We start from the raw sequence: 22,268 nt of genomic DNA, 5'->3' as shown, positions 1-22,268 counted from the left end.
CCTAAAAATTGAAATTTTGTAAAACGAAACAAAAATTTTCATGAATTTAGTCTCTGAATTAGGAGCATATTTTTGACAGAGGCCATCATCACCAACAAGTGCGTGGTTGATAGTACATCTGCCTTGACAATTTTTCTGTCAGTTAACCTAGAAAAATTTAGGAGACATGCAAATATAGTTGCTTTCAATGCACTTGAAGCATTCTTGTGTGCCTTGTCTGTTTATGGTATAGTATTCCAAGTATCAAAAAGTTTGCAAATGTTTGTAACCAGCTCTAAAGGTCATAAATGTTAATAACTAAAAATGTATCTCTGTGAAATCTATGGCCCTCTTTTCCTTCCATGCCTCCACCATGCTGCCAGATTATCATAACGCAACATGATATCATACGTGCATAATAATCTGATGAATTTTCTACGTATAAAAAAGAAACAGGTAAATTCCACTTAATTAAAAGCAGAGCTCTGCGTGCAGGGTGGGAGACATTGAATGAGAGGCCCCTTATGAAATGCCTGACATATAACCGAGAAAATAAATAATAGTTACCTCTGAAATATCTTTCCATTGCTCACCACATCCATGTGTCCTGCAGCAACACTTTCCCCTTACTATTTTTCATTTTCTGTACTACAAAATAAGGGCAATAGTTTCCATTCCATACTAATAATGAAGAATTTGATTGGAAAGATGTCTAGTACCTAGTATAGTGTCTTGCCTATAGTAATAATCGGTAGATTTTTTTAAGCCCTCGATATGGTGTAAAGCTGACTCTTTAAATAAAATATGAGTAAGTTAATGAGCTGTTGTTATAAATACATACAGACATCGCTCCACGTTGCAAACAACAATCTGAGACTATTTGATTCTGAAAGTGTTGCTTGTCAACAACCGTTTATTTAAGGAACCATTCATTCCTATTAAAATTAGTCTAAAACTGACAATGTTTCTATTCCTGGAAAAATACGCCCAGCATCATTCTAGTGATATTGATGATGTGCATTCATATTTACATACAATAGATAACTGAAAACTTTGTCACTGCATTAACATTTTAAAAATTTCTGAAGCAGCCAGGCCCTTAGCATTAACTACATCAGCCACTTCCAATTTTCAGAAAGCAGTACTAATGGAAACTGTTCAAACCATCCATGGATTCTTGTCAAATAGCATCTCCTACACACCTGCCCCTGGGAAGGGTACTGACTGTTGGTAAAATGATAATTTCAACATGGAAAAACATTTAATGCAAAATATTCATCACAATATCATACAAATTAGTGTTTTACACTAAAAACAGAAGTGAAAGCGTGGCTTCCAATAGACTGTAGAAGGTTCAGACATTGGATTAAGTACCAATCCAAAATAATTTGGCATGCATATCAAAGATGGCAATATAAGGGCCCTCTTTTATATAAGAAAAAAATCTTATTTAAAAAAGAGAGAATTATAAAATAAATAAGTCTTGGAAATTCAATGTGTGTTTGATAACTACAGTTAATACTGTACTGTATTACATATTTGCTAAGAGAGTAGATCTTAAAAGTTCTCATCACAAGAAAAAAAATTTGTAATTGTATAAGGTGAAGGATGCTAACTTGACATATTGTGGTGATCATGTCACAGTGGACACAAATATTGAATCATTATGTTTATACCTGGAACTACAATGTTATATGTTAATATTAAATATAATTTTTTAATTAAAATTTTTATTTTAAATTTAAATTTAATTTTTTTAAAAAAGAGAGAATGAAGAGGGGAGTGTGGTCCTGGACCAAAATACAATATAACAGGACATGATATGCTACAATATAATATATGACAATATAATACATAACAATATAATGTAATATATTGGTATCTCCTCTATATCTAAAATGGATCAATGTAACAAATAAGTGTTTTCCAAACTGGTTTATCTTTTTAAGGACAAAATCATCTTAATTATGAGATTACACATGAAATGTCCTATCTCTCCCTTACACACCCCCACACACTTCTGAGGGGACTTCACGTTGCATGCAGACCTTAGAGGAGGATCACTTGCATCTTTGTAAGAGAGAAGGGAAGATGGTGAAGCTATGGCAAAACAGACTACATTTCTTTCATTGAGACAAAGCAGTGTAATGGAAAACCACAGACAGGAGTCAAAATTATCAAGATGCTGACTTTCGCATTTAACTCTTAATCTTCATGTATTAGCTAAGTGACCTTGAGTAATTTATCAAATATCTCTGGGTCTCAATGTTCTCAAGTGTATTTACCTCTTCTGATGATCGTGAATACAAAGTGCATGGGAAGGTGCTCCACCTCGCTTCGCTTTATGTTTCATCTTTCCCTCTCGCCCTATGACACTTAAAATCAAACTGAAAAGGTAAACTCACGTTTGTATTTTGACACTTACATGGTTCTCTTGCAAAGAAGTTCCATCAGAAAACACAAATAGGACTCTCTCAAAAGTCCATGGACACCCAAGTGACTATTTACTTCCTCCTTAAACTTTTGCCAAATCACAACACAAGTAGATTTCCAGATCATTGATAGTTTTGATTTGGGTATCTTCCTTTGCGTCTCATGTCGTTCTGCTCCTATGTGTAATTTTTGTTTCTCCTCGTAATAGTATTATCTTTCTTTCTCTAAGATAAATATGTCTAGAATTCACTCTTCTCCAATAAAGTTTTAAAAGCTACTTCCTACATTCTGCTTGCCAGAAAGTGAAAGTTAAATATTAGCTGAGTGCCTCAGTTACTCATTAAACTTAAAATCAGTGACTTCATAACTGAGCCAATCTTTCATCACAGTAATCACTTTCATTATTTACAAATCCCTGCTGATGTGTGTTTGTTTAGTCTCTAGCTAGAATTTCTTATTGTTCACAGCTGATGGACTGAGGGGAGAAGGAAGAGACTTCCTTTGTCATTGCGATGAGAGCTGGTACTGGAAGAATAGAGCAGAGTGCTTTAACCTCTGTTTTTAGGAATCAAACCTGTAAGAACTATCAAGTATATAAAAGTAGTTATCTATTAGCTATTATCTATTAATTTGGGGGAGACTTAGGAGGGCTATGCATTTTGGATACCCATTATTTCCCAGGCACAATAGCAGGCATTTTATTTAAGGAAAAGGAAGTAACATTTGCTGAGTGTCTGCTAGATACTACAAACCAAGCTACTTTTTATGTACACATTTTATTTAATCTACTAATCCCCAGAATGTAAAACCTTCTTGTAAATGAAAATAGTTTCAGATTTACAGACAAAACAAGTAAGTAAAAGACGCAGCGATTATACAAGTCTGAATTACTCCCCAAATTTTATCCTTTTCAAAAACACCATGTTGGTACAATCAGGAAAGTAAAAAACCCTATTAACAATTAGGGAATCATTCAAATTGCATTTCTTAGAGTTATAATACAATTAACTTTTTTTTTCAAATGTAGTTTCTATATTGGAGGGAATATAATATGCACATTATTTTAAAGGTTCTTACAAGTAGTTAAAAATATTGAACACATTAAGGCCCATCACACTTATTTTTGTTTTTTATTTCAAAATCTCTCAGCAAACCATTTTAAAAAACATGGTATTTGAGTTGTGTTGGGCCAAATCAAGTGAATGGTGCCTGAAGACTATCCATTTCTCATCCAGTTTTTTCAAACCCTTTCCCTCCCACCCATCCCCTAGTTCTTTGCTGTTTTTATCTGGTGACATTATCATTATATATTAGATTTTTGACATTTTTTAATATCAAATTTATTTCTCCTGATAGACTCTAAACAAATTGAGGGAAAGTACCAAATTTTATTATTTTTTATATCACTTAAAATACCCAGTAACAGATGACTACCAGAAGAGGTACATAATGAAGTTAAAACCTATGGAATAGATTTAAAATCTAATTTATATATCTGTGATCCAATCCATTTATGTTACTTAGCTACATGACTTCCCTGAGTTTCAGTGCCCTCATCTATAAAATGAAAGCCTGGAACCATACAGATTGTTTCATGAAACTTTACAAAGTTGTCTCATAGCCTTTACTTCCAATAAATAGCAATGGTTTCTTGGAAACATTCAGTGTACATTGAATAAGTTACTTACCCTTGTAAGGCTCAGTTTCCTCATCTGCAAAATGGATATGAAAATACTTACTATCTTGTAGGACTAGAATGGATAACTGAGTAAGGTAATATAACTAAAGTTTCTACCAAAGTGTTTCCGTAAATGTTCAACTGTTTCAGCAATTTCATCATATTCCCCCAAATGACAAATGACATTCCCTCCTCTTCACCTCTAGTTCACTTCCTCAAAACTCATATGCTTTACTTACCCTGGAAGAAGTCTTGAACTCCAAGTAAAAGAGAACAGATGTAATCTGCTAGAAGGAGAACATATAGCTATTCTAGAGTGTAATATGGATGCTCAGTGTTGCGTAAATGTCCTTATATTGTTAAACGATAAATATTCATGCAAAATCATCTTTTCAAACACAGGAAACACATAATAAAAGGAATATTATGAATCCTTTGAAATGCAGCAAAAGAAGCCTTGGTTAAAATTTTAACAAGTTAGAGTCATTAGCTAAACAAATCCTGACAGCTTCACAGTAACATAGACACCTAACAAAGGCTCGATTTGTGAGACACCCTTAATAGGTTCCACTGCATTTTTCTGAAACTTTCCATTTTATTCTTAACTGGATCCCAGAATGTCATCCCCTGTTCTTTCTGCTTGCTGCATGTGTTTAAAGAGTATAGTTAATATTTCCCTTCAGCAATGATCAGAAGAGAGATTCTCTTCTAAATCTTGCTATATTGATCCTCCCTAAAAAGAGGGACATGGTTGAGGAAAATAAAAATCATTTGATTCCTTAAAGCATTCAAAATGGAGACTTAGGTTTTGCCATTTTCTCTCAACTGCTAAAACAGCAGATGGTTCTATTGCCCCAACTAAAAAATTATGAGTTATGCCATACATAATTTATATTACTTAAGAGAAAGGTGACCTGATAGAAATACATGGTAATGAGCCTCTACCAAATGCTAGGCATTATGGTATTTAATTTACATATAATTGTCTTGTAATCCTCACGAAGCTGCAGTGGGGTAGGGAATATTAACCTTATTTTTGTAATCAAGGAAACTAAAGTCAGAAGGTTGAAAACAAATGAAAATAAATATCCATTGTGGAACAATACATGTAGGAGAGGATTCAGAAAGAGCAATAGAATGAGAAATGCATTTCATTTATTCACTTTCTAGTAGGGAAAAATATTATTACTAACAGTTCATGTTACATTCATACTTCAAATTTATTTTGAGTTTTATATTAATTTTATTTTATTTTAATATGAACTGAAAAATAGAACTTTTAGGTATAATTTTCCTACTGAATTATTTCATTTTTTTCCCCCAGCAGATCTCAAATTTCACAGAGCAATTAGCTAGAAGGAACAACCCAAGAGTAAATCCCCTTTTATATTAATTAGATGTGAACATGTGCATTGTCTCATAAAGAAATATGTTATTTTAGATACTTTTTAAATAGGCAGTCATCTTAGGCAGTAGCAGAAACAACAAACCTAAAACTTTAAAAATCACTTTAGAAAATTACCACAATAAAGAGGCGATGCAGAGAAAGAAAGGTGTGCAAAACTGATTTTACTGAAGTTTCAGCATTCTCCTTTATAAAGGAGAAAAACATTTTATTTACCCATTTATATATTTATCTCAGATGAGCTCATCATGAAGCACAAATATGTTTCTAACCAGAAGTTTCATATGTGAGCTTTTTTTTTTTTTTTTTTACTACCTCCTAAACATTTTTCTTCTCCCAGAAAATCAAACCAACTCCAATCTCATCACTTTTCAAAAAGAAATCAGTCTCTGGATGGTGCAATCAGATTGTCCCTTTGCCACTGGTGCGTATTTAGTGATGCAGAGAGAATGAGGATGAGGATTGCCCCTCGCCCCCGGCAAGATACTTCCTCTCCGTTCAATGCCTCAAGTCAACCTGCACACCCATGCAAAGAGGCTCAGGGTCTACTCTTCCTGAATGCAATATCAAAACTGCTGTGTCGATTACGTAAGCGAGAAGAAGTATAGGAGTAAGAATGGGAGGGTGAGTGTGAGTTATGTGTATATATTGGGGGTTCCCATGACTGTTTAATTTGATGTAATTGTACTGAACTTTTGTGAGTGGCATAACTATAGAAGAATGAGTTTTCATATACGTTTTCATTGAAAATCGAGCCATGAACCAATTATGTCCTTTCAAAATAAAGAATTGAAAAATTTATTTCCCCGTATTAAAAAAAAAAAAAGATTTGAATAGACAATTTATGAGAGAAGAAATACTGATTGAAAAATACATATGGAAATTATCTGCTTCTCAGCACTCAAATAGAAATTCAGCCTTAGTGTTAGTGAAAAATAAACAAATGTAAAAATTAGGACATTCAATATAAGAATGTTTATAGTAAATGGGGAGTTTTGCCCTGAATGTGAAGCAAAAACTAAGGTAACCTTACCAGAAAATGTCACATATGCATCAAACACATAAATATTTTAATAACCCTTAGTGCTTAATCTTCTAGAACTAAATCCTGAGAGGTCAACAACAACAAAAAAGTCAAAAACAGTAAAAAGTTAAAATAGCCACAATATAATATCTATACTATATAGCCTTACTCAAAATACTAAATACTTTGGAAATGGCACTTATGATTGAAGGGAGAGGAACGGACCAATTATGGCATGCTTTATATAAAGAAATACTATGCAAGGATTAAATTCATCTTTGCAAATATTATAATATCATGGAAATATGTTTTATATTATACGAAAAGATATATAATTTATATAATATTTAATGCGATCTCAAAATTATGTACAGGTTAAAATATAAAGCATGAGAGAAGTATACCGAGTATGTTTATTTTTATCAGTGACTATATTTGGTGCTATGGGTACTCTTTTTTTCCCAATTTTCTATTTTCTATATCCCAAGTATTTTCTTATGAGCACATATTAATTTTTAAAATGAACAAAAATAAATCTCATTAAAATTATTTTTAAGATAAGCCTTAGAATATGGAAGGCTTTTTTGAGTGAGATTTACTGTTTTATTAAAACCTAAAATAAGCTAATCGCCCCCCCCCCACCTCCAAAGTTTAAAAGATGTCATCTGAATAGTATGGATTATTCCTCCACAAAACTAGATCACATTCCTGCTTCGTTATTATTTTAGAAAACTCACCTTTCAACCATCTACGATATAGGCCATCATTCATATCGAACTTAATTAGAAAACAGTTTGGAAGTTGGAGGAATTCCTAATTTAAATCAATTAAAGGGAAAGTTGTCAGGTTCGCTTTTGGTTTGCTTATCTCTACTCTCACAGCAAGACTGAAGAGATCTGTCTTCCCCAATCTTCTTGTCTTTCTCCAGGATTATGTCATAGCATTCAGTGTGTAAATCTAGGAACTCATGGTGGCAATTAGCATCTGAGACTCCTGCCACAGCTAGGAGAAGGAGCCCGGCTGACAGACGAAGGCATCCCAGGATCCCATGCTGAACATTCTTTGATGGGCCCTTCCGTTCACAAATGACATCTCTCTAGTTGATGGGGCAAGGCTGCTCTGTTCTCTAGCCCTATTTTCGTTCTATGTTGAGAGCTCGTATTCCTTCCTTCACCCATGCCCTAAATCCTATTGTGTCACAGTTAATTTGGTTATCAAATGGAAAAAGCATGTCAGATAGTGACTATTTAAGGAGCACATTCCTTTCACTGTGTAGATCATTACAGGTCTTTTGCCTCTCTATTGCTAAAATAAGATTCCTTGCCTTATCTGTTGTCGATCTACATCCCTGCTGATTTAAAATGTGTGCTGCCTCTCTACCCAGCCTACATGGAACTACTTTCTGTGTAGTGATTTCTTTTTATGCATTCTAAAATCATCATTATCTGCCAAGCAATGGGGGCACAATATATTCTATATAGTGAATATATATACGCATATATCCAAATCGGAGTACATAATCATTTATATTTCTGTCTTATTTCTTATGCTGTGGTTCATAAGAACAAGGACCAAGTTTTAACTCTTTAGTATCCCAGGATATAGGTTACTGTCAATTTATGACTTAGAATCAGTGAAAGATTAAATGGGGAAAAAAGCTGTCTTATGTTACTTTTGAGTACAAAAGCAGAAGATTTCAAAGTGATAACATTTCTGAAATATTTTAATAGTTTGAGAATATAATCCAGGATATTTGAAATTGGACATACCTTGAAATACCTTGTATGTTTATGCATACAGTAGATGAAAATAGAGCTCTAGACTAGAGACTAGAAAATCTAGAATATATTATGGGTATGCATTTATTTAAGATATATAACGGGAAATCCTAGACTAGAGGTTAGGAAACTTTATTCAGAATTTTTACCTCTTTAGTCAGAGTAGATGTAAAAGTCAAGACAGTTACCCAAGTCATCAGGGTGATTAGGTTTTCTCTTCTGCTCATGTGACTTTGATGTGTAGCTTTGTCCCCCATCAGATCATAAACCTCATAAGGTCAGACATTTCACTCTTCCTTGAGTTTCCAGAATTGCCTCTGCTAGACTGTGTCTTGGTACATGCTCATTTGGTTGATTGTTGTCAGCTGTAGAATAAGCCGGCTCCAGAGATTTCAGTTCATTCGCTCTTAGGTCATTTCTTCTGGCGCCTCAGTCGCAGTTTATGAAGGGCCCTCCTGAAGGGCCGCTCTGATGTGGAAGAGCCCAGGGCAGAAGGCCGCCTGCAGTGTCTATGTCACACCTTAACGGTCCTTTAACTGTGCTGTGCTTTAAAAATCATATTGGACACTTTTTAAATGAAGGTTTCTAGGCTCGCCCCCAGATATTCTTGAACTAGAGCCCAGAAATACACATTTTATTTATTTATTTACTAATTTATTATTAATTTAAATTGAGTTAGAATTTTGACATAGAACTATAATAGTTTCAGGTGTACAACATAATGATTCAATATTTTATATATTGCAAAATGATCACTGCATTAAAGCTAGTTAATGTCATATATTGTATGTGTATAATATATATTAGGAAAAAGAGGTTTTATTGAGATTTTGCTACATAAATAGCTACAGAAAGCTGGGAGAGCGGAAAGGAGCAGCTGCAGTCTCCCTGTGCACAGGTCACTAAGGATCCCATGGGGGAGGTTTTGTGGGAGAGACTCGTAATGACCAGAGAGAGAGAAGCCCCCCTGGATGCTAACTGGAGTTAGGAATCTGATAGAAGAGAAAGAGAAAGAGAGAAAGAAGGCGTGGGGGGCGGGGGAGGTGGGTATGTGGCTAAAAGCCCAGATGTCATAAGGGAGGGAAAGGTGGCAGTGAAAAAGGTCACACAGCCTGGAATTTTCTGGGTCAGCGCCTGCACTATGCTCTTCACCACATGCTGCTGATCACCATCTCACACTGTTGACTGTCCTCTGGGCACCTCCAGCGTCCCCCGCTTCGAAGACCGCAGGACCAGGCTTCTGCTGGTCAGTGTCCTCCCTGCAGCCCTGTGCTCATCAGATGTCCCACACACGACCCAGGTCAGCGGTCTCAGTCACTTCCTGTACTACAGTGTGGTCACTCTGACAGGCGTCTGTCAGTTCACACCAGGTAGCTGTCCCAGTTTCTTTTTAATTCATTCTCACTCATGAACATGAGAGCCGTCAGCTCCTCAGTGGATGGCTGAATGGAGACATAGAACTGTTAGGTTTGGGTGCTCGGCTGGAAGTTGGCTGCCTAGGCGGAGTTGTGGAAATTGATGCTCATTACAGCAATGGCAGATTCTCCTGGTGCCAGACTCTAGTTCGAGAAATCCCTGTATGCTGGTGCCCATGCAGGTCCTTGATCAGCATATCAGAGTTGCCAGGGAATGTGCACCATACCATGTGGGGGGCCCTGATAAAGGTTGGTGACTGAAAGTGGGGACCACAGCCAGCCCCTCGCCAGCTCCGTGGTAGAGCAGCCCCTGCCTCCCAATACCGGACGGACACTGAACTCAGCAGGAGGGCACAGGAGAGAGTCTGTGAGTGTCAGGCTCGCTGTCAGCAGCCAGACGGAACAAAACCATGGAGGGAGACACAAGTTAGACACTGGGAGGGGTGAAGTCCTCTAGATTAAGCAGCGAGATGTCCTTGGCTGCAGGTATACTTTTGTTGCTGGGAGGTTCCCCGCCCCCGGAAGCAGTTTCCACCAGCTTCCCCTCTGACTCTGGTGAACTTCTGCTGGAATTGCTGCCTTGATCCAGGATGAGCCTTCTCCTTAAGCCTCTGTCACCTTCCTCCTCACTTTTCACTGTTGCGGTTCTTCCCTTTCTCCTCGTCCTCATCCTGGTCTTCATTATCGGACTCAATGCCGGACTCTCAAGCTGCTGCTCTTACTGTGGGAATCACTGGAGGGACGGGAGAGTGGGGGGGGGGGGGGGGAGGGGCGGGGCGCTGACTCTGCGGGGCCTGACTCCCGCTCACAGTCTGAGTAGAAGGGTTTCTCCTTGCCTTCATCTTGCAATTTGAGCAATTTGAGCACATAGTCCATTCATTTACCTCCATGTTGCCCGCACATGGATCTGGGGCTTCCTCTGGCCCGTCTGGAAGCTCCTGGTAGCCTGTGGCTTTGGCACTGAACAGGTGGGACAGTGAGTGCAGCCAGAAGTGGTCCTGGTCTTTGAAGGATGACTCCAAGACTGGAGTTGGTTTGGGTGCCACAAAAGAGCTCTTTGGCACAGTGGCTGAGGGTGCCACCCTGCTCTGAAGGAAAAATAAGCTGCCAGGTGAAGTGCATTCCGCCGTGAAGCTTCCAGTTGTACTTGGCCAGACTCAGTGCGCACTGGGTCAGCAGCCTCATCTGCTTAGAGTTGGTCAGGTAGAGCTTGCCTGGATGACTTGAAGCTTGATGGTGTCTGCCTCTGCTGATAAAGACTTGGCCATTTTTCTTGGGGCATGAGGTGCAAGCCTAGAGACATACTCAGTACTTGCCGATGAGTCACAGGATGCTGACTTAGGCCGTGGGCACCTAGAAGTTGTCTGTGAGCTTTGACAAGTGTTTGATGATCTTCCATGCTGTGCCACATACATATGCAGTAGCTTAATGATGACCACTGAATCTGTGACCAAGAACTCATCACTGTAGGACAGTAGCTGAGCCAGGCCATTAAGGCAGGTGTCACAGACTCAGCCTATGTTAGTAGAGCAGCGTCCAGTGGCTTGGACTGTAACTGCCACAGAGTCCTTATCCATGCTGCGAATGCAGGTCTGGAATTCCCATTGGACAGTAGGGATGTTAGTTTCACTCATCAGGTCAGCACTTATGGCTTCAGGGTCTTGATCTGGGTGGGGTTGGTGGGCCTGTTGTAGCAGGTTTTTAACTATGGCTCCAACATACCCTGGCTCTTTATGGTCATGGTGGCCAAGTTCTAGAGCACTATGTCCTTCACCTCATTGCTGAGAAGATAGTTCAGGAGTACCTGGGCCCCTCCATTGGGCCCAGGGACGTCAGGTTGAGAGAAGGGAGGTGGTCCAAATAGGGGGGAAGAGGGACCAGCAGGAGGAAACTGGATGGGGTAGTGCAGCAGTGAGGGGGTGGCTGGGAAGGGTGGAAGGGATGGATGCATTCCATCCAGGGTCCCAAGAAGGCTTTTTTGTTTATTTGTTTGGTTTGGTTTGGTTTGGTTCAGTTTAAGAGCGAGAGAAAGAGAGAGCGCATGAGAGAGAGAGAGAGTGAGAGAGACAGAGAGCAAAATATTTGATTTGACAATTTGCAGTGTAGCAATTCGCATTTATAAAAAAAAACAAAACAAAACAAACAAACAAACAAACAAAAAAAACCCAGCAGCTTCTGCCCAGGAAGAAGCTTCGTGAATCAAAGGTCCCTGGCAGTCGTTACAAAGAAGAGTGGGCAGAGTTGAATTGGAGGACGCTGAGAGAGCCAGGAGGGTCTCAGTCCCAGGAATCATACCCAATGCAGGCCTCGGGACACAGGAGACTGCCCCATCAACAAGGCATGGCCTTTCTCGAAGTGACAAGAACAGATGGATCCAGTCATACAAGTCTGTGAGACGTTTTTGCAAAACGTTCCATGGGTCTTTTCTGATCAACCAGGAAAATGGGAAGGGCCTGTGCTAACTCCACGTTTACCCAGCTCTTACACTTAAATTTAAAATGTCAAGTAAAGTCTGTTCTAGTAGAACCTACAGGAATTAGTTCCATATGGTTGTTATAAATATTTACATTTTTTTCAGCCTCCTTCAATTTACGACTTTGGATGTTTTCAAGAATAGTCGATGAAGGCTTTAAGCTTTGAGCCCAATAAGAGTAAATCTTTCTTGTAGCTTAATAGGGCTGATAATCACCAAATTGGTGTGGGAAAAAAAATCCCACGATGGATGGCGCCTGCGCGGGAACCTGGGCGAGAGGTGGGGCCTGCTGGCGGCGGCTGCGCGGGTGGGGCTGGAAGCCAGTGCTGCAGGCCCTAGGCCCCTAGATGGGTGTGAAATTAGATGCCTGCCCCTCAGGCCAATGCTGACGCTTTAAGATGAGCAAACGAGCCTCCTTCACAGAAAGTCGGCACCCCCAGAGTTGCTGCGGCCTCGCGGAGCCCTGGAACCGGTAAGTCTGCGCGCAGACCTGTAAGCTGTGCCTCCCTCAGCGCGTTGCACGGCCTGTGGGGCTCCTCGACCGGAGCCCTGTTCCCGTTGGTTTTTAAATTGAGATGTTTTGAGGGTTCCTCTTTTTCAGGTACAGGTCTTAAAAGTTGGGGTGCCTGGGTGTGGGGTTCAAACCCTTCGCTCAAGTTTCGCGGTTTAAATTCCCTCCCGACTGTCTGGGTCTCTGCGCGCCCTGGGGGGGGGGGTTGGGTTTTATGGCGGGAGAGGGCCTTCTGTCGCTCTCAGGATGTGTAGGCGTCGCTCAGACAATAATTAGACTTTTTTTTATTTTTTATTTTTATTTTTTTTGCGGATTTGGTCTGCGCATGAGAGGAGGTGAGTCTAGAATTCTCTCCCGTGGCCATCTTGAGCCGAGGACTATTGTGGAGGCTGAAAGTTCAGATTAGGCACCAGCAGGTCAGGTCAGGCCCTACACAGCCTTAAACAAGCATCATCTGTTCTTTATGTACAGGTGATTCACGGATCACACACTGAGAAACGGCCGCTTATCTGTGTTGCTGACATTCCTTCCACCCTTTCACGCTGTCCCCAGTTAATTGCTCAGGTCTTTATCCTTTCCCTCTAGAATAATGTAGAGAAGGCAGAGTGTGATCTTGCTCAGGCAATCTTGGAAAAACAACAACAACAAAAACTATCGATGTGATGTTTTAGTTCTATCCCCAAAGAACTTTTGTTGAAGGTATTTTTCCATCTCCTCACAATCTACACCTGGCCTCCCATCTCTGTAACAACAATTCATGTTTCATTAAAAACATTCAGGTATCATTTAAAGAGGTAAAGGACAAACAAATGTCACAGTTTCTCTTTAGCATTCCCTTGTAAGCTATGCTCTTCTTGTGGGCTTCCAGCATGTTTTAATGCTCCAACAGTGAGCATTGTTAGGCTTCAGAGGCAGAGGGCCTCTCCACATCTTGGCACTGGATTGAAATTACACATAGCAGATGAGGAAGAGCTTTAAAAAAACAAAAGCAAGCAAACAAAACACTGTGTTCAAAATAGCAACTCTACGTATTTGCAAATATGTAGGGAAGTTTTTTTCGAAAAACATTTCGTAGATTTTCTGGGCCACCCCCAGGGAAGGGAACTGGGATGGAGGGTATGCGGTAGTTCAATGGCCTTCATTATTATAATAGTTTTTTGTTAGTGTCATTATTTCAAAATTTATTTTAAGTTGCTTTTCTTTTGTATTACCATTTTCACATTTCAAGTACATCTTGAACAAATGCGTGTGTGTATGTGTGTATATATATATGTTTATGTTGGCAATATTTTACCTATCTATAGCCTAATAATAATATTATAACAAGCAATGTCTCCATCATAAAAACTTTTTTCTAATAGAAGAGCTGAGAGGATACAGGAAGACTACTAATTAAAATAAAATATTCTCCACTCATTAATGTGCATATTAGGCAAATTCTCTTCAATTATAATGAAGCATCCTCATTTAAGGTTCTTTCAAGAATTTATCTATAGAAATTTCCTGGGAGCGTTTTTTGGAAGAGGCCAATTTTTTGAAATATCTTTCCTGAAAAGATGTGGGGTAGCTCTTGTCTGAAGTATAATTTCTGAATGACCCAGAATTATGTATGAATTTATGGATAGATGAATGTATGGAATGTATGAAGGTATTAGTAAATTGTTAGAAAATAAAACACCTTGACATAGGTAATGCCACATACATACATACATACATGGCATATCATGGTATTTAAGTTTCTTCACTATGGGGCACTCTTTATTGGCTGGAATTTATCTAGGAAATGGCAGTTGGCACCAGAGGAGTAGAATATAAACATTATGATCACTGTGGCATGACAGAGAGAGAGGAAATGCATTCAGGTTAAAGCAGCAGGTCTAAGCCTTGGCTGCACATTATGATTACCTAGAGAATTCTTAAAAAATATATAATGGAGCCCCACCCTCACAGATTCTGATTTAATGACCTGGGATGGGGCTCAGGCAATATTAATTTTAAATGCTCCTCAGTTGATTCTAAAGTGCAAGTAGAGTTGAAAAACACTAGGTTAGAAAGAATACATAGTAATGAGTGGCAAAGTATATTGGTAGAGCAAACTTGGGTAGGAATCATATGATAAACGTTTGAAACTTGAAGAATTTTTGGATCAATTGTAACATCAGGCATAGGCAATACTGGTAAGGTTTCTGAAACATGAAATAAACCAGGTGTAGGGCATACCCGGACAGTGCAATACTTCCGAACACATTAAAAAGAAAAAGAGAGATCAGAAAAAGAATAGAAAATTTATTTAGGATCTGGGCAGTAATTTCTCAATAACATTGGCTTACAGTTCTTCCTAGTTTCTTATTGAGAAAGAACTAGACAATCATTTTGGAACCTGTTTTATATATATATATATATCCCATGTAGTCCGTTACCTTTATTCACAGTTAGGTTAACACAGAATAAAACACCCATGATTCTCGTTACCCAATTGGGCATTTTTGATCTCAACAAATGTTTTCAGTTATATTTGGGAAAAGTTACTTTGTAATAAAACCTGCCCTAAATTCTGGGTGATACATTCAATAAACTTTTATTAGTCACCTAACAGGAGTTGAGTAGAGAGCATGTACTCAATAAAATCATAAAAATCTCTACTCTTAAAGAGGTTACATTCTGGGTGAGGGCAGTTCAGCAAAGACCTTTTTTCGTCCTTTATCTATCTATCCTCCCTCCCTTCCCTTTCTTCCCTCCCTCCCCTCCCTCTCCTCCCTTTCCTCCCTCCTCTCCCTTCCCTCCCTTCTTCACTTTTCTTTCTTTCCTTTATTTCTTTTTGAGGTATTTTCGCATAGTGTTGAGTTGTATGAACTAAATGAAGCAGAGTCATGAGGGAGAGTGCTTGCAGTGGGAGTGATGCTGGGGTCTCTAGACAGGGCAGTGAGAGAAAATATGAGAAATGAGGCCCAAATTAAGCCACAGCAACCTGTAACAAAGGCTGCTTTAGAGAGTATAGCATATATAAAAGCTCTGGGCAGAAATGGAATTACTAACATCAGCTGGGTCAAATTATTCACCTGAAAAGTAGCTCAATGGCCAAATAAGTGCTCACTCCTAAAATCCTTTGGATATAAGGAACAGGTTCAGTGCTGTTCCTGAGAATTTTCTATCTACTTTAATCAAGAACTACCCAAATTTAGATGTTCTACCTAACTCCTCACCCCAGGCTGAATACATACATACATGCATACACATGTACATATATACATGCATAGAGTTCCAGACTTGAACATTTGTTTCACACAGTCTAACAATGCTCAGTGAGATAGTAGTTTCATAATCAGACCTACAAATAGTTGATGCGGTTGATTCCGTCTTCATTACTGAAGGTGCGGTCTTAGGGCTATATCAGTCAGGGACAGTATCGCCTTCTACTATTCTGTGTTTAAAGCAGATTTCTCACCTGTTCTGCTCTCTTCTTTCTGGGTGCATCTGTCTCCAGCCTTCCCCTCCCCACCCCCCATTGTTTTGTTAGCTGTGAAGGTTAGAATGGAGTTTCACTCTGGATATATAAAATTTTATGCATGCACATAATCATAATGGCTTCTTGTTAATTTAGGTCTCTAAATGTATGAGGCTTTTAGAAATTTATGTTATTAACAGAATAAATAAATAAGGGATTTGCTGGGTCTCAGAAGCTAGAATATAATTGAAAATTCAGATGGTTTTTCTATGTAATTGAATGGGGGCAAGTGCCTTTTTTAAATTTTTGTTTTTCATCTTTTTGATATAGCTTCATTTATTCAATGAAGTTTGGTAGTAAATATTCTTCCTTTTGTTTGTTTGTTTTTAGCTTTGATCCTTTTTGAAATTATCTTAAGAGTCCAGCATGAGGCTTTTGGATTAGTTGTCTTTTGCTTGTTGTTATCTTTAATTATAATAAAAATTTCGATAACATTTACTAGATAATAACCAAATAAATTGAATCGTATTTTTGGCTTGGAAGTATTATATCTTTAAGAGCAAGGTAAGGTCTATCAGAAGATCAGTGATTTCATCTTGAAAACTTTAATACTTTTATTCTAGGATTGTATTGACTACCGTGACTAAGTAAACCATCTTGTTCTTTCGATCTTCTACAAAAATAAAAATAAAACATTGAATGTATAGACATGTGTTTGTTGGTGAAAAAAGATTTAAATGATTCTGTAGTCAAAAACCAAACTAAAGAAAATGTAAATATTCTTTACATATAATATTGTTACAGAGTTGTTTTGTAGCAGCCACTTATAATCAATCTTAAACTTGAAAATGTTCAGCCTTTCAGTTCAGATAACATGTCTATATCCTTTGCAATTCCATCTTAAAATAGATCTATGGAGAAAACCAGGTAATTTCTTTTCCTGAGGGAATAAAGATTACTATAATTCTTCGTAAGGATCTTATTGAGTTTTCTTATTATCTGAATATAATTTTCAAAGTCATGTCTAAAAGCCATCTGTAAATAAATTCCAGAATCTATATTTATTAAAACCTCTATCAAAAGTCATCCTGAATTATTTTAATATTACTAGTGTTTATTAGTCTCAATAAATAGATTACACTTTAGCAATTTTTATAAATTTATTTTAAAAATCCAAATTTAATTCAAGCAATAAAATGTCATTAGAATTTTTTAAAGATGGGACAGTGATGGTCAGCATATGAAGCTTGATTGTAAGGAATTTGTATTTTAAATCTAGAACAGATACTGGCACATATTTGGCATTCAATAAATAGGATGGAAGAAAAGAAAGAGAGTTCTTTTATCATTTTCTGAGATAGCTTTTTCATTTTTCCAAAATATGCATACCCAAAGCTTTTTATATATCCCTATATGGCAAGGCTTTATTAACCAAAGTTTTTGTTATATTTTACTGGAATGGCCATTTTTACAGTGTATGTGATACAAGATATAAAGAAAGAAATACTACAAAGGCTTTTCTATGTTATTTCTGGAGCTAGTCCTAAGAGAACAGTAATTTTATTTTATTTTTGAGAAGTAACAACAAACATGATCTCTATCAATCATGAGAAAGGGAGAACATGACAGATAGTTTCAACATAAGCAGTTATTTTTGGATTTTAAAAACTCAAATAGATCAACTTCACTACATTGAGCATATACGTGTATTTAAATGTTCAAAGAGTCAGTTGAGTTATGTTTATCAAAATTTTATGCTTTTTTTCCTTGGATTTCAAAACAGAAATAGACATATTATTAAGTCAAAGACTTAGATGAGAAACATATAAGCAAAGATAAAATCGAATTGTTTCTAAATCAATAAAATCAATAATAAGCAAACTTTCAAATATAAATGAAATTTTGTTTTATGCCTCCAATCAAGTATGCTGTCTGTAGAGTTTAATAAGCCTTTCATTTCATTGGAACTAGCTTATCAATTTATAACAGGAAGTGGAATTTATATTGGGTTTACACAACACCATCCATGTATATCATTTGTAAAAAGGCTACTTTATACATCAGGAAAGTAAAAAGTTTAGGGGCATGGTGAAGGAAGAGCTTTCTTTTCTCCCCCAATTATTTTTTTGTCTGTGGTATTAGTATGGACTCGTGGAGTCTTAATTTATTTAATGGGATCTAATCTAAATACAACCATGATTTATTTTGGTGCTCAAAGTTTCCCAAAGTGAGAGTCCCATCAATTTGTTTGAATCTCCTTTTGACAAATCTCCATCATTTTCATACATTTTTAACTTATAAGTTAAGTAATATTATATGACCTCATGTATAGCATAAAACCTTCTTAATACATACTTTATTGTTCCCCTGTTGGTCTTTATAATATTGTTGTCATACACTTAACTTCTAAATATATTAAAGCCTCACAATATATTGCTGTTATTTTTTTTACTACACAGATTTAATTAATTTTATAGAGATTAAAAAAGCAGAGGAAAATATAATTTTGGTTGCCCTTAATTTCTTTGTGTATAGATACATACTTTCATCTGGTATCATTTTCGTTCTGTATGAAAGATTTCTTTAGCATTTTCTGTAGCACAGTTCTCTTGATGATGTATTCTTTAAGCATTTATATATCTATGATAGTCCTTATTTCATCTTCATTTTTGCAGGCTCATATATCATGTTGTAATTCTAGATTGACTGTGTTGTTTTAGTAGAATTGTTGCTTCATTCTCTTCTGACTTGCATTGTTTCAGATGAGAAATGTACCACTTTTATCTTCATGTTTTTGTTCAAAATATTTTTTCTCCAGCTACTTTTAAGACTTTCACAGTTTTTAAGCAATTTGTTTAAGATGTGTTTTTGCATTTTTTCCTTCATATTTCCTGTATTCAAGTTTTGTTGAGTTTCTTGGATCTGTGCAGGTTACATTTTCATCAAATTTGGAAAAAATTCATTCATTGTGTTCTCAATTATTTTTTTTTCATCTAACGCCTCCTCAAGTTACTTTCTTTTGACTCCAGTTACACATGTGGTAGTTACTTGAAGTCCCACAGTTCATTAATAATATATTGGTCTCCTCCCACCCCCAGTCTTTTCACTCTTTGTGTTTCATTTTGGATAGATTTTGTTTTATGTCTTCAGGTTCACCAGTATTTTCTTCTGAGGCACCTATTCTGTGACTAATGCAAACCAGTGTGTTTTTCATGCTAGGCATAGTTTTCACATCTAGAAATTCAGATGTGTGTGTGTGCACACACACACATATATTTGATGTTTCTATTTAACATGCTTAATATTTCCTGTTCTAAACAAAGAGAAATATAATCATAACAGTTTTAATGTTTTCTTTAGTAATTCAATTATCTGGAATGTTTCTTGATCTGTATCTATTGCTTGATATTTGTTTTTCCTTATAGGTCATGTTTCCCTGGTAGTTTTTTGATGGAATGTCATACATTTTGACTTTTAACTTTCTTCTGCTGGTTAGATATTTTTGTATATGTATAAATACTCTTGAGCTTTGTTCTAGAACACAATTACTTGGAAAGAGAGAAACTCTTTTGAGGTTGCTTTTCAGCTATGTTAAGCAACATTAAATTAGACTAATCTACGTATAATTTTGTCCCACTACTGAGATAATATTGAGTGTTCTAAGTACTCTACCTAATTTACTGTGAATTGTGAAGTTTTTCCTTTCTGGTTGCATGAGTCTCTCCCTACCCTCAAGAAGTTTCTCTCATACATATGTTTTCTGTAATGAATTGAAGACTTGAAGAAATGCTCTGTAGAGCTCCATTGCTTTTTTTTTTTTTTTTTTTCTGTGCAAGTTATTTCTGCAAACCTTTTTCATCTTGGTTTCTCTCCTTTAAATACCTCCTGTTTACCCCATTGATGAGAAGGAGACTTCTGCCCTAGAGTTATGAGGATAACCAAACACATGTTGTACAACAGTTGACAAATGAGACAGACCATAGTCACACATTATTAGCCACATATACTCACAGTCTTGGAGGGGAGGGCACAACACACCACACTAGGCCACATGGAGTTGGCACTCAGGAACAGAGTGAATAACTGGAGGCTATGGGAAGCTGGCTTTGTGGCATTAAGAAGACGTGGTGACCCCACGGTTCCTGCAGGAGCCTCTGATTGGCTTGTTTGATAACTCCATGGGCTGTCAGAGGATGAGAACATACTACTCAAGGATAAACTAAAACTGTGTCTGATCCCCTTGATAAGGAAGGCTTTTGACTAAAGAACCTTATCCACAGGAGCAGAATTAGGAGTGTAACTTGTGGTTATACTGGTTAAGGCCCCCTCGGATTCACCAGATATAAAGGCAGCACATAATATTGCATCTTAATTTTCAGCCTCACACCACGTTCCTCAGACTCTCAGCTTAATCCCTTCATCTCAGTGAGATTGCTGGGCTCTGATGACGTCCTCCCTCTCAAGGCTGTGGTCTGGAAAACCTTACTAGGCCATAATCTGGGGGCAATCCTAGAGTTCATGGAGTTGACCTGTCTCAAATACCACTGTCCTATGCCACCTAAGATGATGTTAGAAAATAATTATTTCATTGGTTTTTGTTAATTGTAGTTTTGTTTTTAGGGAAATGATAAATTCGGTACCCTTACTCTATCTTAGCCTTAGCTTACATTTTAGAGAACCTTACCAGGATACACATGATAAATTGAGATTTAAAAGAAAGTTTATCATTATTAAGCACATGGTAAGTATTTGATCAGCATGAGGAGAATTTTACCAGAATTGATTTTAAAAGGCTTCCTAGTCCTACATAATCCTAAAAGTTGTATAACTATCATATGACTAGGAGAGAAAGGCCATAAAGGAAAAGAAAGATTTACTGAATATTTGAAAAAAATGAGGAAAATTGTAAATCACATTCCAGCCAACGATGTCTTACCTTTAGCATTTTTCTGACTTTTATTCCCATACTTGAATCTGGAGGCTCATGATCTTAAAAATGAAGAGACATTTAGTCAGTTGATTTTGAATTAATTATTTTAACTTTTTCAATATCAATGCCCCTGACTAATTTTTTAAAAATTTAATGTGGGAATAGTATCCACATCCGTGATTTGTTGCATGATATAAAACTTACACAGGCATTTTATACAAAGTTTGGCACACAACAGGTGCTCAATGAATATGAATTTCATTTTCCCCTAAGCAGTTTTGATTAATCCTTAAGGAGTTTCCTATCTCAAAGTTTCCCCATCTCCTTTGTACAAACTAAACTTATTTTACCAACTAGCTGGTTTCGATTTTGCTTTTGCCATTTTCCTTTTCTAGTTCCTCACTCTGGGAGGCTATAAACCATGCTGTGTCCATAAGTAAATAAAAAAGTTCTCAGCCTCCCCAACAAAGAATATATTTTTGGCCAACACACTGCACTTACACGAAGTGTCAAATTTCAAAGCCTCCCCAAGGAGTCCAGCAAACATATCTAAAGGAAGGTAAGGCGTGATAATGAGTCCTTTTCAAGGCAGCAAGACCATTCTTCAGAAAGAAAGTCAGGCTGTGTAAAGAGTCACTTGCTTATCCTACAAGACCTTTAGCAGCAGAAAAAAATACGTTCAGGCAAAGAATAAGATCAAAAAAGAGGAGTTCACTTGATAGCTGTGAATTATTTTTAAAACTTTGCTGTAGTAAATATATAGGAAAGCTGTAATCCTTCTAATTATGTTCAATCTTTACAATAGTCAATTGTGTTAAGTATGCATTGAGCAAATTAAATCATTTTTGATATATTGTAATTTAATGTTTAGAGATAAAGATGCTGTGAACTATATGGATAAGGAGTTGTTAGCATTACCAGTTACTAGTTCTGTAACCTTGAACCAATTATCTAAAACTGTGAATCTTAGTTTCCATCTCTGTTAGTTATGGAAATTTCATAGGGTTTTTCTGAAGGTTAAATAAACCAACACAAATAAAGGCTCAATTATGATCTGTAATTTATGAAAGTCCCGCAATCAGTGATTGCTCTGCTGCTGCTACTACCACTACTAGTAAACTATTAACTATTACTACATTTATCATTAAATGTTTGTTTTCAAACAATGACATTTTTAGATTCTTTTGATGCTTGCCA

At 37.0% G+C, this 22,268-nt stretch overlaps 1 pseudogene; it reads right to left on the bottom strand.

The window, feature by feature from the left end:
• Positions 1 to 9,058: 9,058 nt before the first annotated feature.
• On the bottom strand, positions 9,059 to 11,663 carry LOC107513742 (annotated as a pseudogene).
• Between the last annotated feature and the right edge of the window lie 10,605 nt (positions 11,664 to 22,268).

Source organism: Rousettus aegyptiacus, unplaced genomic scaffold (assembly GCF_014176215.1).
Source record: "Rousettus aegyptiacus isolate mRouAeg1 unplaced genomic scaffold, mRouAeg1.p scaffold_m13_p_14, whole genome shotgun sequence".
In the NCBI taxonomy this organism is placed as follows: Eukaryota; Metazoa; Chordata; class Mammalia; order Chiroptera; family Pteropodidae; genus Rousettus; species Rousettus aegyptiacus.
Note: the sequence above shows the minus strand (reverse complement) of the source record. Positions and strands in the feature narration are given on the sequence as shown.